Raw genomic sequence first — 14,228 nt, forward strand, 5'->3', positions numbered from 1 at the left:
AGAATTTTTCGTGTGTCACTTAAGAACACGTTTGAAGATAAGAAAGAAGTCGAGTAAGAAAGTGAGGAAATGTGTTGATTTTGAATCAGTAGCCTACAGACTAAACCACATGTTGCTTTCTCTGCTTTTTACCTCATAGGCCTAATAAAATATAGCCTTCACTTAGCAAAGATAATATCAAACTATTCTGGCAACGTCTCGTTTCATAACTTGATTGCGTTTTTGTCGGCTTTTCATCACATTATTATGACCATTAAATGTAGGCTATGCTATTTAATTTGCACGCTAAAATCTGATTCATCACAGGTAGACACAATAAAGAATGGGAACAGACGTTGGATTATGTATTCTAAGTTGTAATTCCTCTGTATCTCCTGTTGGTGACCTCAGTGAGAAGTACTGTTAAGACGCTCTTAGCCGGTAACAAGAACTCTGGAGCACTCGTAGATCTACAAGTGTTTTCACGACGTTCTTAAGCTACGATGGTTTGGGAAACAGTTGGCAAATCTTAAGACGTTCGTAAGAGGGAATTTACCACGCTCTTAGGCTTAAGATGCTTTCGGGGAACTGGGCCCAGGAGGGACTAAAACGGCCAGGTAGAATGCTGCTAAATGTGCCAAGCTTTCAGATTACAGACAAAAGTGGCAACTGGTTAAGAGAGAGCCTAGGCAATGATTATTAGCAATGTAATTATTGAGCTAATATTGGACGTTGTAGCGTTGTCAAGCAAGAACATATGGGAACCCTGAATATGCTTTATGCTTTACTATAAGAAATCCAAAATAAAGTTCACAATAAAAGTTCAAAATAAAACTGCTTGCTTTAAAAAAAAATACTTTTACTTCAAATACTTAAGTACATTAAATATCAGAAAATTACTTTTGATACTTAAGTTCAGTATATATCAGATACTTTAAGACTTTTACTTAAAGGTCTCATCTCATCGTTTTTTCATTAATTTTGCAGTGGTCTGTAGTATTGATGAATGCCCTGTGAGCCGGTTTTGGTGAAAAAAATGCTGTCCTGCGTCTGTTTCATGCTGTTCTAGTTTGGTGGGGAAGGTGGGCGGGGAGGAACGACTGGATTTCGCCTCTAGTCATGAATATTAATGACATGCTAATGAATTCACCTCTGATTGGCTAACAGTACTGTGACGCTTCCTCCAGTGCGTCCTCATCCGATTCTGCCTGTGCTATGCTCCATATTCAACTTTACAGTGCTAAAACCTGGCTAAAACTCGAGTCAAAACTGTTGCACAAAATGTCTTCGGAGATACAACTTCATGTGTTTGATCGATCCTAGTATCCGAGTAGGAAGAAGAACCGCTTCCTGATCGTTTGTCGGTGAACGTTGGTTTAATAGAATGGTAACAATTGCCTGTCAGCTTAAAATCTCTCCTAAAAGAGGTAAACGTTTGTGACAATCGTCATCTTGCTTTCAAGTAATAAACAGTTGGAAACGTTTTAAAATAAAGACCTATTTCTTTACACAGTCAAAAGTCTTTGCAATCTTCCTAGTAGATATTTTACTTCACAACACAGGTAAGCACCCTAAATGCAGTTCAGCCACTGACCTAGCCTGCTAGTGCTATCGGAATAGATAGTTATGGTTTGAATTCCATGATACTATCATTGAAAGACCACTTGGTCATAGCCCAATATATATATAGATTTAAATGCAAACACACCTACCTAGCTATATTTTGCTGGAATTGTACCAGAATGCCTACAGAAGCAGAGAATGTGTGCTGCAAGACTTCTTAATGAGAATGGCTTTGATAGCCTGACATTGGCAGAGGTTAGCCTACTCAAGTTGTTTTCCGTATGACAGAAAAAGTAGCCTACTATAGGAATCTTATACTATAGTATTTTGGGACTAAATATTACAGTAATCTTATAGGAATACTATAGTATTTGGACATACTATAGGTACTATAAGACTACTATAGAAAAACTATAGCGGTTACAGGATATTATAGTTATTAGTAGTACTTCTACAGTATGTCCCAATTATTCCTATAATAATTATTCCTATAAGATTACTATAATATTTTGTCCCAAATACTATAAGATTCCTATACTACTTTTTTGTAAGGGGATTGCTCATGTGGTTAGAAAAATGGGCAACACCAGTACCTCTGTTGTCTGTATGACCCTGTACCCAGGATTAGAACCAGTCTGCCTTAGCATAATATACTCCCTTCAAAATGCACTAAACATTCGACTATGACGACTATGGCCCTCTGTGAGACAGAAGATATGAAAGGTAAGATAAACCTTTAGCTTAAAAGGGACAACAACTGATGAAACTCCTAAAACAAATATACAAAACAGGTAAATTTTCAATAAATAACTTTATTATATTTACATACAGCAGTGGTACTCAAAGTGTGGTCCGCAAGCTATCTCCAGTGTTCCACAAGTAGATGTGGTAAAATATAATAGATGAGTTGTTTGCAATATTGAACCAACTTGTATGTAAATCCAAACAGTTCTGCAACACTGATGTAACCTATGCCAGTTTAAATCATATGAATCCTCTGACACCATAAGCAAGGTGCAAAGACAATAAGCAAGGTGTTTCAGTGAGAAGGCCTATTGTGTAATATACTGTTGAAGTAGGTCAACTGTTTTTTTCTTTTTGCTAGGTGGTCTGTGAAACACTGACAAATAGTAATATTGCAGTCTATTAAAATAATGCAAACACAAAACAAGAACATCCAAACTATGCACAGAATTAACAATGTCCTCTTTTTGCCAGACGATGCAGACATCTGGCCTACAGATCCTTTGTAAGATGGTGCTGGGATTATTTAGGGGAAAAGGTCTGAGTTGTTGTTTCGGCTTGTATTGTCCTGGGGATCCGAAGGGACAACACACAAAACACATTCATTGGCTGTGATGATTCTATTACATTGCTCTTTGATTGCGCTGGGCCATAGGTGGAGCCATCAGGTGTTATTGTGGAGATGTCGCTTTCATCCTCCTCCTCATCTTGATCAACCCGAGGTCTTCTAGCTGGCCCTGGATGAACAGGCTTGATGGCAGTAGAGGTAGCAGGCCCCCATGCCCATGGTGTATCCGAAGTGCTTGTATCAATACTCATACTTTTCATGAAGTATTCTGTTTGGGTACCTAAAGTAAATAAATGTGTATTACTGTCAAGTTACAAGATACTAATAGTACACAGGACATTCACTCTCTCACACAAAACTGTACTGGCACAATGGAAACAAAAATATTTTAGTGACTGCGTTAAGGTGTATGATGTACTAAGTAGCACACCCACAAGAAGACATTCGGTAATATCCATTCTATCTGTTATGCAATTCATGGGTTTCATCAGGTCCATTTACACAGGTGTATTAATCAAGCACCATGCAGTCTGCATTCATAATCGAGGTGCTTGATTTTATACACCTGTGGAAAGTGACCTGAAGAAACCCATGAATTAACTTTCCCAAACATTGATGAGCACATAAGAACCTGTATTAGCCTACTAGAAAAAGACTTCTAGAAACTAACTAGCTCAACAAAAAAAGTTAGATCACAAACCTTTGCTTCTAACGTGATGACCTAATGTAGGCTAGAAAGCTGTGTAGCCTGACATGAGGATGTGCTCTGGAAGACATACAAAACACTAAGTAAACAGCAAGTAATCAAACAAAACATCATTGTAGGCCTACAAAGGTCAATGTAATAATGGCAAGAAGACATAAATTAGACTGAAGTGTAAATACCTGAGCTCTACTGATAGCAACTGTGTTTTTGATTTTCCCTGTTTAGACTAGAACAATATCTGTACTTAGTTTAGCATAAGATATTGTTACTAATATTATTATTTGTGGTTTAACGCTTAGGTTAGAAGATTATAGGTTCAACAAGCTAAATCTCTGGGTAGTGTGGTCAGTTTCTTATGAGTGTAACGTTAGCTACACCAGGCACGTAACTGAAGCATTCCGTTCGCGTTATGTAGGCTACTGCAACAATAGCTTCCAATAGGCCTAATCAATGGAAGTAGCTACACCTGGCGTGTTAGTGGCCTGTAGGCTACGTTCGGGAAAATAGACCATTCCTCTAATGGATTTTACCAGAGTCCTTCCTATTAGACATTCTCTGATTTTACACGTCAACAGAACACTTCAGTTACGTGCCTGGTGTAGCTTCCTGTAATATAGGCTAGCCTAAGCCTAGCTTGTACCCTTTTCATGCATGCTAACGTGAGGAATATGAACATGCTATTTTGTAACAGACGTTAAGTTTGTTTGTACTTACAGCCTGTGAGCTGGTGGTCGATCGTCATGACAGTACAGAACCAGGTTTTCAGAACATCGATGCAAAACCACTTTCTTACTGTAGGCTGTACTGTATTGGAACACAGAACTAATGTTGCACTACTTCGGTGGTGGTGTTCCAACGATAAATCCGAACCATTTCTTCCTCAACTCTTGTTTCTAAGGCAAGACATCCAACATTGATGTGTTATTGCCACAAATAACACAGGCACGATTTTTTTCCACCATGTTAGCAACTTGCTGTTAGCTCCTACTAGCTGCAGAGAGACAATCCCCTAGCCGCAAAATCTTCCAGTCTTCCTGTAGGCGGTCACATGCCAAGGTGGGCGAGGCCATGAATAATCAGTTTCCCTTCGGCGTCATTGGGAAGGGCTCTTTCTGATTCGCTTGTTTTTCCGTGTATTTTCTTTCATTGGCTAATGCGGGCAATGGGGGTAGAAGATCATTTTCACGTGCAGCATGCATATGCAACTTGGAGTGAGCTATAGTATTTCGAAAGTAACAAGAATTAAACGGTTTCTCAGTGAATGAGACCTTTAAGTAATATTCTGAAAGGTAACTTTCACTTCTACCAAAGTCTTTCTAGTACGATACTTGTACTTTTACTCAAGTATTGCTTTCTAGTACATTATACAACACTGATTACATGTCAGATGAAAGAGGAGACATAGAGCTATCATTTACATACATTGTTACATACATCGTTCTGGGTTATAAAACAGACGAAGTGATAATAACTTTATATAGCTCGACTTACCCCACGTTTTTGTGTGTTTTTGTGGCAAAGCATAATCCAACGCTATCATGTGTGGCAAAGCAAGTTCATAATCCGGTTTTGAGATCCTAGCAAATTCCTGCATGGCATCCAATTCAAGCTCACATTGCACCCCAATTTGTTCAACAAAGAAACACCTTTTTTGCCTTGAAACACCTTCATGGCAATGCAGTGAAAAGTTGTTGTAGACAATCATCATGAGTGCACACACAGGCTTACACGTCAAGTCAGGTCAGATCAGTTCTTGTCACAGATATGGAGCGCAGAAAGGTAATTTTTCATCACTAAATAAAATAATGGCATTTATTTCTGTAAGGCGCAAATCAAAATCAAATCAATGCAAGTATTGATAAATTAAATGGTGGCAGATCTGGGTAGCCTAGACTCTGCTGGAAAAAACAATATATAGCATGTGTGTATGGCACTTACCATGACCAGGATAAATGCTTCTAACTAAAGGTAGTGAAAATGCCCTTAACAGCCCGAAGCACACTAAGACATTTTCCTTGTAGACATACCCACCTGTTCCCAGAGCATGCTTTCTCTGTCTATGATCTGCAGGCTTATAGGGCTCCGCGACAAGGAGATTGCTAGTCCGCGGATAATGTGCAGCAATTGAATAGTAGCCTATGGAACAAAAGAAAAATAAACAAAAAATGTTCCTGATTAGAAAATATTTCTTAATTTATGAATGAAGCGGGTCTTGCTGTCCATGAAAACAACATAGAGACTTCCAAAAATGGAAATAACAGGTCTTTGAATTCACACACCAAATTAGAATGTTGTAGGCTATAGCCTAAGTTAAAAGTTGAATGGGCATAAGTCACAACTTGTTGAAACAGAGATAAATATCGTAGCAAATAGCCTATGGTGAAGACACAGCCTTTAAACCTTTAGCCTACCGGTATTTCACTCTCGCTGAAGTGAAAGCAGAACGGGCTGTTGCGCAAACAAATGAATTAGGGTGATCTGCATCTCTGTTCACCAAACGTTATGGTTTTGCTAACCCATTCGCACAATAAATCATTTCTGAAAGGTTCATTGTTAACGTGCAACATTTCTCCATGTCGGGTAGTGTCAAGCAGTGAAGTGATAGCCTATTGCAGGTAGGCAATGTTCAGATGACACTGCTTTCTCTGTTGGTATTTCTGTCCCACAGAAAACTGCGTTAAAATTGTGTTTTTAGCAGTCAAAATGTATTTTTTTTCAGGGGATGGAACCCCCGGACCCCCGCTCACATCATCCGCACCCCCTCTCAGAAAATACTTCCGACGTCCCTGAATCCCGGCCAAAATTTGAGGATTCACGGTACCTACTGTAGGCTATTCATCCTCTATTGATGTTCATGCAAACCTGGGCCCAGTTCCCCGAAAGCATCTTAAGCCTAAGAGCGTCGTAAAGTCCCTCTTACGAATGTGTTAAGATTTGCCGACTGTTTCCCAAAACCATCGTAGCTTAAGAGCGTCGTGAAAACACACGTAGATCTACGAGTGCTCCAGAGTTATCGTTACCGGCTAAGAGCATCTTAACAGTACTTCTCACTGAGGTCACCAACAGGACATACAGAGGAATTACAACTTAGAATACATAATCCAATTTACGCTCCCATTCTTTATTGTGTCTACCTGTGATGAATCAGATTTTAACGTGCAAAATAGCCTACATTTAAAGGTCATAATAATGTGATTAAAAAATTGGACAAAAATGCAATCAAGTTATGAAACGAGACGTTACCAGAATAGTTTGCCATTATCTTTGCTAAGTGAAGGCTATATTTTATTAGGCATATGAGGTAAAAGCAGAGAAAGGAACATGTGGTTTAGTCTGTACTGTATCAAAATCTAAGCCTACACATTTCCTCACTTTCTCGACTTCTTTCTTATCTTCAAACACCGCGAAAAATTATTGCATGGTGCAACAATCTAATCTTAAATAATTACAATTATTTATGTCTGTGTGTGGTAGGCTATATAACCTACTTGGGATGCTTACATGCAGATGTCAAAGTGTTTCTATTTTCGTATTAATATGTAGATCCGAAGTTTAAACGGTAGGCCTATAGCTGTGCAGTCACCTGACATCACCATCAAATTAGAGGATATTTCAGAACTATTAACGTTGACAGCTCCCCTTAAGAGCATCTTAAGAGCAGTGCACGCGCGTTCACGCTACGAGCATGTTCGGGAAACAGTCAAACCAAATGAACGATCGTAAGATGAATCGTAGAAAACCCTCTTAAGAGCGTGTCTCCGTCGTTATCGGGAAACTGGGCCCTGCACAGTCGACCCCAACCCACCCATCCACCCCCCACGGCTTGGCAAAAAAAATTGGCAATACTACTTTCAGACAAGTGACGGCACCTCTTCAGCAGATTTCGTTCGTTTATTTGGAGCTAAAATAGGCCAATTGTTTTTCTTAAGGGTTAGGTTTTCAGAACAGACACATATAATCCACTTGGCTTTTCATAATTAGAGCTGCAGCAGATGTCATGCAGCTCAGAATTGATCATTACAAACTGTGTTTATAGACATAAACTGTTTGCTTTTGTTTTACTAATGATTAAAAAATAATATTAAAAAAGTAAGTTTGGGTTTTCGAAACACGTATTTGAATGGTAGGCTATGGATACATTACTTGGTCTTAGGAAGCAAAAAAAATAAATTAAACCCTACAGCAAGTAGCCTGCCTTGGTAGGGACGTTTGAACCATGTAAATCTGACATCAAATCAACTGAAACACTTCAAAATAAACGTTCAAATAAATCCTTTTTTACTGGAAGGGACCGAAATCCTATTTTTAATCTATTTCCTTACGTTTCGCCTACCCACGCGCGCCCTTTTCCTCCTCTCAGGTTTAACTATTTTAAGGCTATTTCGCATAGGCTAGGCTACTCAATGGTGCTATTTCACACGCATTATAGCAACCCCCACTCACCGGAGCTAGGTGGTAGGTGTTAATAGCCAATTGGCGTAGCCTACAGTGGACTAGGGCTGTCAAAATTGCTCAAAAATGACGTTCCAATTTTCCCTCTAAATTGTATTTATTTTATTTATTTGTTTACGTTTATTTGACAGGGACAATGCTCATAATATATCTATATACAGTAATTGGGCCAGATTATAGCCACAAGGCTAATTTGCATCTGTTGTCCCTGGATAGGAGTTGATGTTAATCAAATGAAAAGACAAAATGTATAATAACATTGAGAGTAATGAGATGGAAAATAAAAACATGAAATAAGATGAACATAAACACAAAGACAAAAATCAATGACTAGAAATGTTCACAACGTTGGTTTGCTTTCAACCATTTCTTAAGGCCTAATTTAAAGGTGGTGAATTGTGGTGCTTTGTCTAATAATGACAGGGATGCTATTCCACAACTCTGAGGTTTTCACTGAGAAAGCGGTTTGGCCAAAGGTGGCATGCCTAAACACACTTGTGCAATCCCCCCTAGATGATGCTCTTGTGGTCCTTATGTTACTTGTGGGTCTACAAAGGCTCACAAATTGTTTAAGGGGTGGTGGTGCAAGATTATTGATAATTTAAAAAAATAAACAGGTGTTTGAAAGGAAAATAAAATTGTCCAAGGTAAATAGACCATACTTCTGTATGATAGTACAGTGATGGTAACTGTAAGATTTTTTGTCCAGAATTTTCATTGCTTATTTATATACTTTATACATTAATGACATGGTGGTTGCATTTGCTTGAGACCAGGTGGTCAAGCAATATGAGATGTGTGTTAAAATCATAGAATGGAAATAAAGTATAGCTGCCTCTGTAGTCATCTGATTTCTAATCAGCTTAAAATTGAAGAGATTCCTTTTAACTCTTCCATTTACTTTTTAGAGGGGATGCATCCCCTCTATTGAAATCCGAAAACTTCTTATTATTACAGTGCATGAAAATGCACTGTACTGTTCTTCCTAGGCAACTTCTTCTTATTATTCCGCTTACCACTTTTTCTAGACGCAATTTCTCTTGAACAGTTTAACTTAGAAACTTCATTCAAACGTTGTAACGTAGGTCTTCAAACAGATCGGGTTGCTATATCTTTTCAACTTTGAAACTTTTATACTTTTTAAACTATTAAAGAAAAACTTTTTAAAAATCCCCATAGACTTAACATTGCCGATTATGACATCATAATACGGCCATTAAGCAATTAGAATCCTATGGCAGGTGTTCAGGCCACCTGCAGCCTCAGGCTTTAAGCATACAATCTGGGTCAATTAAGACTACACATCCTATTCAACTGTTTCCTCTGCCCAAAACTGTTTCAAAATAAAAGTCCTCACTACAATAATCCACTGTTAAACAATGTAACCCATTAAACTACTGAACTTTTTACATTCAACTTTTAAACGGTCTACTTTTAAACTATCATTAAACTATCTATCTATTAAACTAGCTGTCTATCAACAACTTTTAAACTATCTACATTCAACTTTTAAACTTTTAAACTATATACATTCACTAGCTGTCTATCAACAACTTTTAACTTGTCATCAACTATGTCAACACTTTTCATCAACTATGACTCCTACCCACTTTAGCTAGTTAGCATGGTTAGCATGTTAGCATTGCTAACATTGTTAGCATTTTTAGCAAAACTGCTAAAAATGATTAGCTAGGTTAGCTAAGTAACATGGCTAGCATAGTTAGCATGCTAGCATGTTAGTATGCTAGTTAGCATAGTTAGCATAACTGCTAAAAATGATTAGCTAAGTTAGCTAAGTAACATGTTAGCATGTTAGTTAGCATTTTTAGCAAAACTGCTAAAAATGATTAGCTAAGTTAGCTAAGTAACATGGTTAGCATAGTTAGCATGCTAGCATGTTCATATGCTAGTTAGCATTTTTAGCAAAACTACTAAAAATGATTAGCTAGGTTAGCTAAGTAACATGGTTAGCATGTTACAATGCTAGTTAATATTTTTAGCAAAAATGCTAAAAATGGTTAGCATGCTAGTTAACATAGTTAGCATTACTGCTAAAAATGATTAGCTAAGTTAGCTAAGTAACATGGTTAACATAGTTAGCATGCTAACATTACTAACATATTTAGCATGTTTTTTAAAACATTAGCTAAGTAGCATGGTTAACAGAATTACAAATCTTAGCATAACTGCTAGCAAACATTAGAGTCGTTCCAACTTTCAGTTATCGTCAAATATCTACCTATACACAGCCATTAAACTATTTGAATATCAACATTCATTCAACTTCCAGTCTGTCAACAACTTTTAAACTATTTACCTTCAACTTTTAAACGGTCTACTTTTAAACTATCATTAAACTATCTATTAAACTAGCTGTCTATCAACAACTTTTAAACTATCAACTTTTATTAAGTTATGCAACCACCATGTCTATCCTAGCATCACCGTAGTAACCATCTCTATATTATCTGTTTAAACTATACATGATATTTTACATCACAACTTTAGCATTTTCATGCACTGGTAATTCCTTGGAATTGCATTTCTAGTTATTATTATTATTCTTTTTACCTTTTTGTGCGCACTATTCAGCCCAAACCGCTTAACGTACAAATTTGGTTCAAACACCGTTCCGTAGATCTTCCAAGGCTTTACCGTCCTATCCGTTTTTCATTTTTGAGAAGTTTATACTTTTTGAGATATTTGTAATTAAAAGTGTATTTTTCCCCCATAGACTTGAATGGGGGCTGTGATGTCATAATAGAGCCAGCTGCGCTCGTTAAGTAGTTCTCAGAGCAGTTCCCAGGCTAATCAGAAGACTGGCACAGGTGTCACCTGTGAGGAATTCAACTGTCTCAGCCTCTAAGCATACAATCTAGCTCTACCTGAACTACACATCCAGTTAAAGTGTTTCCTGTGTGTCAAAATAAAAGTCCCTGCCATATATCATGCATTCAGCATTATATCTCCAGAACGGCTTGACATACATGCTTCAAATTTGGTACGAGTGTTTTTATGGACTCAAAGAGGAAGTGAGTTGAAGGTTGAAGGTCAAATGTCAAGGTCAAAAACACCTTGAGTGTGATATCTGAATAATGCCATGTCACACAAGATTCAAATTTGGTTACTCCAAAAGCACCTTTGCAGGTATCACAATTACCCTACCAACAGCCCCACCAACACACTAACCAGCAGACTGCATCCCCTCGTGTAATTCCTCGGAATTGCATTTCTAGTTTGATATGTTTTTTAAGGCGAGACACTACAGGTGAATAGGGTACAATTTTTAACAAGCAGATATCACTATGAAACTTACCCAGTTGATTACTTACATTAATATGAGAAAAAAATGTATTACAAGTTTTCTGCAATTTAATGTTTACATATGCAAATTAGGCATTATCTCATTAAATATGCGTTAATTTGCATACATTTTAAAACAAGAAACCTGAGCATTGGATACAGCCAGGTTCAAAATTATGTTTTCATTGTGTTCAGATAATAGATGTTGAAAAATGTACAGAGGGATTAATGAATATCTACTTTAGTTATCCTGTAAATCAGAATATAATGTCAATAGCCCTAAAAAATAGATTTTTACCATGTTTTTAGGCATAAAATGTCATGTAAGTCAGGGTAGGAATAATATATCAACAAACCCCTCTGTAAATATCTTCGAAATATAGTTAGGCATAAGTCTAGAAAGTTTGGTGTATGTAAGTGCTTCTGAAGTGGAGTTTCCTTGCTCAGAGTGGGAGCGGAAACTCGTTTTGAGAAAACAGCCTTGAAAGACAGCCAATGAGATTCCGTTCTACACCTAGACTCGTCTTTGAACTTTCGCGATTGGTTGCTGATACAAAGGAAGTGTCCATATATGGATCACATAGCGTGATACAGGAAAAACAGAGCTTTCCAACGGTACTACACACGATATGTTTTGGGTCACAGTCGCGGGAGTGCATGCAAGGTTAGAATGCTAACTTTTGCTGAATTTAGGATAAATATACAGGCGCGAGTAGACACAATATAATGAAATAAACACCTAAATGTGTAAATCGGACTTTTTTGTTGTAGTAGTGTGATAGAATACATGCTAAGGTAACAGACTAGCTCAAAATCTCGAAATTGACCAGTGCATGAAAAAACGATGTTTTCACCTGCCGTGTCTCGCCTTAAAAGTCAACAACGACCCCTAAGTATTTAAAATCATCTACTACTTGGAGTTTTTGACCCTTAACAACTATGTCAGGCTGTTGCGTAGTGCTTTTTCGTGATGAAAAGTACATGCAAACTGTTTTTGAAGTGTTTAATGTTAAACAAGAGTAATCCAGCCAGTTGACTATTTTGTTCATTGCTCCTGTGAGTTTGTATGCCGCTTGTTGTTTTGTCTTTGCATGAACATAGATAATTGTGTCATCAGCATACATTTGGATGTTAATGCCTGAGCATACTGAAGGAAGATCATTAATATATATACTAAACAATAGTGGACCTAGGATTGAACCCTGAGGCACCCCTACTGAACATATATTTTCTTTGGAAAATGTGCCATTAATTTTAGTGCAATTCTTCCTTCTCATCAAGTATGATGTAAACCATTTGATTGTGTCAGCTGAGATGTTATGAGTGGTAAGTTTAGAAACTAAAACATTGTGGTTTACGGTGTCAAAGGCTTTCTTCAGATCCAGAAATATTGCTCCAACCACTCCCCCATTGTCTAAATTGGATTTCAGTTCTTCTACAAAGTAGCATAAAGCGGTATCTGTGGAGTGATTTGACCTGAACCCAAATTGCATGGCATGCAATGGAATATGACATGAATTGAGATGGGCAGTGAGTTGGTTTGCTACAACCCTCTCAACTACCTTAGAGATAATTGGGAGTATAGTTATGGGCCTGTAATTTGCCACATCAGTAGGGTCCCCAGCCTTGAATATAGGTGTTATCACAGCTGTTTTCCAAACATCAGGAAACAGACACTCATTAATTGACATATTGACCAGGTGTGTGATGGGTGTACATACATTACACTTGAAGAGGGAGGAATCTAGTCCATAAACATCCTGAGCCTTAGAGCCTTTGAGATTGGTCAAAATTTTGGTTCTCTCTTCTTCATTTGTCTCTTTAAAACTAAAAACTGGGTATTCGTAGTTAGGTGGAGTGATGAGCATGGTTCTATCACTAAAAGTTGTTAACTGCTCAACTCTAGAAATGCTTCCATTAATGCTTAACTCTAAAGGCTGGTTTCCTTTCCCTACTTTCTTTGACATTGTATTTAGGTGTTTCCATATTTGTTGCCCATTACCTCAGGCCTGATTGATGAGATCAATAAAAAAGTTTGCTTTGGCTTATTTACTACCTTATTTCTCAGTCCTTTAACCCTTAGAACCCTAAGCTGTTTTTAGGGCATTTTCACTACCTTTATTCATAAGGATTTATTCTGGTCATTGTAAGTGCCACACACATATATTATATATTGTTTTTTTCAGGAGAGTTTAGGCTATTCAGATCTGCTACCATTTCATGTATTAATACTAGCATTGATTTTATTTAGATTTTTAAAGAATTTAAATATAAAAAGTGTATTATAAAAATTCTTATATTTCGACATGTATCTCACCACAGCAAGCTCACAGTTCATGTGTGTGCAGGGCAGACTGTCCTGAATCGGGCAATATAATTGCCATGTTGGAGGGATACTCTGGGGCTGAGCAATTTACAGAAATATTTGCTGTGTGATTTACGGAAATAAATGCCATTTTTTATTTAGTGATGAAAAATGACCTTTCTGCGCTCCATATCTGTGACACGAACTGATCTGACCTGACTTGACCCGAGGTTGCGTGTTAACCTGCGTGCCTGTGTGTATGCAGTCATAATTCTCAACTCTTTACTGCATTGCCATGAACAAAGTAAAGGCAAAATAGGTGTTTATTTGTTGAACAAATTGGGATGCAATGTGAGCCTTGAATTGGATGCCATGCAGGAATTTGCTAGGATCTCAAAACCGGAATATGAACATGCTTTGCCAGAGAAACACACGATAGCGTTGGATTATAAACATGCTTTGCCACAAGAACAGACAAAAACGTGGGGTAAGTCCAGCTATATGAAGTTATTATTTTGCTGTCACTTCGTCTGTTTTATAACCCAGAAGGATGTACTTGGTATCAAATGATAGCTCTGAGTCTCCTCTTTCATCTGACATGCGTGGCA

The 14,228-nt window shown here is 37.6% G+C and overlaps 1 protein-coding gene and 1 long non-coding RNA gene across 2 annotated transcripts in view; one reads left to right on the forward strand and one right to left on the reverse strand.

Moving 5' to 3' along the window:
- The window catches only part of dock3 (dedicator of cytokinesis 3), an 835,931-nt gene that overhangs the window by 760,932 nt on the left and 60,771 nt on the right, over positions 1–14,228 (forward strand).
- On the reverse strand, positions 3,021–4,346 carry LOC143104016 (uncharacterized). Its single transcript, XR_012982976.1, has 3 exons — positions 4,275–4,346; positions 3,555–3,620; positions 3,021–3,134 (listed from the first exon to the last, which is right to left on the reverse strand). It is a non-coding gene; the product is annotated as an uncharacterized LOC143104016 (long non-coding RNA).

Source organism: Alosa pseudoharengus, unplaced genomic scaffold (assembly GCF_046254945.1).
Source record: "Alosa pseudoharengus isolate Yale_2024_CS ecotype anadromous, Long Island Sound unplaced genomic scaffold, YU_APseudo_1.1 YU_APseudo_1.1_scf_5, whole genome shotgun sequence".
Lineage (NCBI taxonomy): Eukaryota > Metazoa > Chordata > Actinopteri > Clupeiformes > Clupeidae > Alosa > Alosa pseudoharengus.